This window comes from Protobothrops mucrosquamatus, unplaced genomic scaffold, assembly GCF_001527695.2.
Source record: "Protobothrops mucrosquamatus isolate PMUCROS unplaced genomic scaffold, P.Mucros_1.0 scaffold_227, whole genome shotgun sequence".
Lineage (NCBI taxonomy): Eukaryota > Metazoa > Chordata > Lepidosauria > Squamata > Viperidae > Protobothrops > Protobothrops mucrosquamatus.
In genome coordinates, this window is record NW_015386303.1 from 2,075 (window position 1) to 6,412 (window position 4,338).

Consider the following 4,338-nt stretch of genomic DNA (forward strand, 5'->3'; position numbering starts at 1 on the left):
TGTATTTTGTGATCTTCTCCAGTTCTTTCTCGTCTATTCTGCTGTCTCCAGGCACTGCCACGTCCACTATCCAGACTTTTTTTTGTCTTTCTTATCGACAATTGTTAAGTCCAGAGTGTTATGTGGCAGGTGCTTGTCTGTTTGAATTCTGAAGTCCCAGAGCAGTTTAATTTTATTATTTTCTATGACTTTCTCTATTTTATGATCCCATCAGTTCTTGCTTACAGGCAAATGATATTTCTTGCAGATCTTCCAATGCAGTATTATTATTACCATCATATTATTATTATTATTATTATTATTATTACTACTACTACTACTACTACTACTACTACTACTACTATTATTATTATTATTATTATTATTGTTTTATTCATTAGACATGAACCTCAGTCAACTGAACATTCAAATTGGCTGGCGCTGATGGTTGACACGGGTTGCTGCCAGCATCCTAAGTGTCAACCAGGTACCTCCTCAAAATATAAGATGTTCCGAGTAGCGCAGGTTTTTTGTAACATTGCTGGAGTTATTGCAGGAAGCTGCAGTTTCTTGATGTGTTTTGCAAAGTTTTTGGACATAGTTCCCAGTGCCCCGATGACAATGGGTGCCACTGGTACACGTTTCATCCACAATCGCGCAGTTTCGATGGCCAGGTCGCGATATTTCATCATTTTTCCCAGTTCTTTTTCTTCGACTCTGGCATCACCTGGTACGGCGATATCAATCAGCTGTACAGTTCTCTACAACTGCGATATCCGGCGTGCTGTGTTCCAAATGGCGATCTGTCTATTCGATTTACAATGGCTGAATTTTTCAGGGAGTTGAGAAACGTCCTGCAGTTATTTTCCCCTTTGCAAGTTCGTCAACAGATGCTTTGATTTCTTGAGAATGAAGAAGCAGTTTTGGCGGTTAGCATAAAGCGAAGGTCCCCAACCTTTTGGGCACCAGGGACCGCTTCTGCGGAGAAAGGTTTTTCCATGGACTGGAGGGTGTGTGGTTTTGCGTGCTTCCTGCATCCAATGGATGAGGCTTTGCTTGTTTGTGTGGCATGCCACAGACTGGTGCCAGTCCACGGACCAGGGGTTGGGAACCCCTGGCGTAAAGAGCTCCAGTTTTTCTTTAAAAAACAAAAACAAAACAAAAACACTTTATTTGATCTGTTCTACCACAATAGTTGCCAGGGAATTGAGTTATTAGTGTGAGGCACATCTGGAGACAGCTGTTAGGCACGCTGAAATGCAGCTGCTGTGGGCCAGGCATGCAGTTTTATTGCCGTCCTTAGGAATGTTCACGCATCTTTTATTTTAGGAATATCTGTTATCAAGCAGAGTTTGGTGTGACTTTCTGGAAAGGCTTCTGCTTTGAAGGTGACTCTGAGGAACAAATAGGTTGCTGAACTCATTTGGGATTTTTCTGGACAGCCACTTGTCTGAGATGGTATAGGTTCTCCTACTGGAGTGGGGGCTGGACTAGAAGACCTCCAAGGTCCCTTCCAGCTTCTATTCTATTCTATTCTATTCTATTCTATTCTATTCTATTCTATTCTATTCTTATTTCTATCCTATCCTATCCTATCCTATTCTATTCCTACTCTACTCTACTCTACTCTACTCTACTCTACTCTATTCTAATCATTGTTCTATTCTATTCTGTTCTGTTCTGTTCTTATCATTATTCTATTCTATTATCATTATTCTATTCTAGTCTGTATTCTAGTCTAGTCTAGTCTACGATCTATTCCATTCCATTCCATTCCATTCCATTCCATTCCATTCCATTCTATTCTATTCTATTCTATTCTATTCTATTCTATTCTATTCTATTCTATTCTCTATTCTCTATTCTAGTCTGTATTCTAGTTTGTATTCTAGTCTAGTCTAGTCTACAATCTATTCCACTCCACTCCACTCCACTCCACTCCACTCCACTCCACTCCACTCCACTCTACTCTACTCTACTCTACTCTACTCTACTCTACTCTACTCTACTCTTCTATCCTATTCCTGGTTGACTAGATACCCTTTGAACGTCTGCACATTTTTCCCACAGGGTCTTTCACTCTAAGTGCGGCATTTAGAGAAAGAATTCCTTGATTTCCCAGGGGCTTCCCAATTCACATGTGCTGTCCACTGCCAGGATTAGACTCTCATTCTCTGTGGTGATTTAGGGCTCCATCTACACGTTCACAAGTAATCATCGACTTAACAACCATTCATTTAGTGTCCATTTAAGTTACGATGGCGTTAAAAGAAGTGACTTATGGCTGCTTTTCATGACTTACAGCCCTTGCAGCGTCCCCAGGGCCACGTGATCAAAATTCAGACACTTGGCAACCGACTCGTATTTATGACGGTCGCGGTGTCCTGGGGGGGTGTCACGTGATCCCCTTTTGCGTCAACGGGCAAAGCCAGATTCACTTAACAACCCGTGTTAGTAACTTAACAAGGGCCGTGATTCACTTAACAACTGTGGCAAGACCGGTCGTAAAATGAAAGTCACTGAACAGGAGGAGAGGCAGCCAAGCCTCGCGGGGCGGTGTATATAAGTCTAAAATGCTAACGCGATTGTTGTTATTAACAACTGCTAACCAAACTCACTTAACCGCCCTCTGAGAAACTTTGGCCTCTGTCGCTGTCATAAGTCGAGGACAGCCTGGGTGCTGCTGCCACACATTGTCTGTCTGACGCCACGGAAAGCAAGCATGAAGGTGACCTTGCTCTCCCTTCGGCTGCAGCCCTTCCCTGCCGGAAAGCGGTTGCAATCCCCAGTGTGTTGTGGCTCCGTCTTGTGAGCCCCTCTTATCGGAGGAAGAAGGCTCCGAACATGAAGGAGAGGAGATGGCCAGGCCTCCCTCTCCAGGACCCTCCTCTTTGGCAAGGCCTCAGGTGTCTCCCGACGGAGAAGAGATTGACCAGGAGCCCGGTGTTTCTCAGATTGGCCAGGAGCCAGGTGGTTCTGAGATTGGCCAGGAGCCAGGTGTTTCGGATAGTGAGGAAGAAAAGTTGTGGCTGGATCCACGCCAGCGTAGGAGCGATAAGCGTGCGCAGCAGAAAAGGAGACATGCCAGAGATTAAGCTGAGTCACTGGACCACACCCCACAGGCTATAAAAGGGAGGTGGTGGCCATTTGGACCTCTGTGACGGACAAAAGCTGAATCTCTGGCAAAGTAGTGTGCTGTGGTTTTAAACTGTGTGTATTGTTTTTGTTTCTGGGTGTTTGGAGTAAAAGGTCTTGGCAGGCAGCTACGGAGCTGCTGCCAAGTTTCTTATCTGTGAAGTGGTGTCTGGAGAAGTCTTTAACCCTCGGCTGGCTGTTTGGGTGTGTGGGTCGGAACGGGGACAGAACACAGTGGTTGCCCAACAGCCATTTCACTGCCTGGGGAGACTTGGGGGGGGGGTGATGCCAAGCAAGGTGGCACCCCTTTCTGCACCCTGTAAACGTGCAAAGGGCAGAGCTCCCCTCTGTGTTGCAGAAGAAAAATGCACGGATGTCTCTTTCCCTCCTTCTCCTCCTCACGGCCCTTTTCTTCCCCCTTCCCACAGGCGTCTGCTGCTGCTGCGCGGCCCTGCGCCCGCGATACAAGCGCCTGGTGGACAACATATTCCCCGAGGACCCCAAAGTAAGTGGAGGAGCCCTCCCGGCGGCCCCCTGATTGGCGGACTCTGGCGCTGGGCCGCTCCGACGTGGCGGGGGAAGCCTCTGCGCATTGGCGGAGATCGGCACGGCTCTCTTTCTCTCTTTTTTATTTGAGGGGTTGGTTCTCAGGTGGGTGCTCTGGGTGGTTCCCTTGGCTCGGTCTCCGCGTGGGGGGAGCACGGGCCGTTCTGCCCCCCTCTCCCCCGCGGGGGCTTTGGTTGCTGGGAATGGCTGTCTTTCTTTTTTAAAGGCCAGCTGTACAAGCGCCTTGGCCTTGCAGAGTCCATTCTGACACGCTCAGGGTTAAGAAGCAGGTTTTCTCTTCCGCTCAACACAGGAGCCTTGAAGGGTTCTTTAGAAGAGGTGGCAGACCTAAGCATGGGTCCTTCCTTCCCTCCCTCCCTTCCAATCCTTCCTTCCTCCCTCTCCCTCTCCCTCTCCCTTCCTTTCCTCCCTTTTTCTCTCCCTCCAATCCTTCCTCCCTCTCCCTTCCTTCCTCCCTCCCTCCCTCCTTTCCTTCTTCCCTCCCCTTCCTCTCTCCCTCTCCCTCCCTCCCCTCCCTTCCTCTCTCCCTCCCCTCCAATCCTTCCTCTCTCCCTCTCCCTCTCCCTCTCCCTTCCTTTCCTCCCTTTTTCTCTCCCTTCCTCTCTCCCTCCCCTCCAATCCTTCCTCCCTCCCTCTCCCTCCTTTCCTCCCTTCTCC

General features: G+C 48.1%; 1 protein-coding gene across 1 annotated transcript in view; it reads left to right on the plus strand.

The window, feature by feature from the left end:
- The first annotated feature begins 3,538 nt into the window (after nucleotides 1-3,538).
- EFR3A (EFR3 homolog A) overlaps nucleotides 3,539-4,338 on the plus strand; it is a 48,343-nt gene continuing 47,543 nt past the window's right edge. Inside the window, exon 1 of the mRNA XM_029286820.1 lies at nucleotides 3,539-3,619. The gene's annotated coding sequence lies outside the window, so the exon portion shown is untranslated. The remainder of the gene's footprint in view (nucleotides 3,620-4,338) is intronic.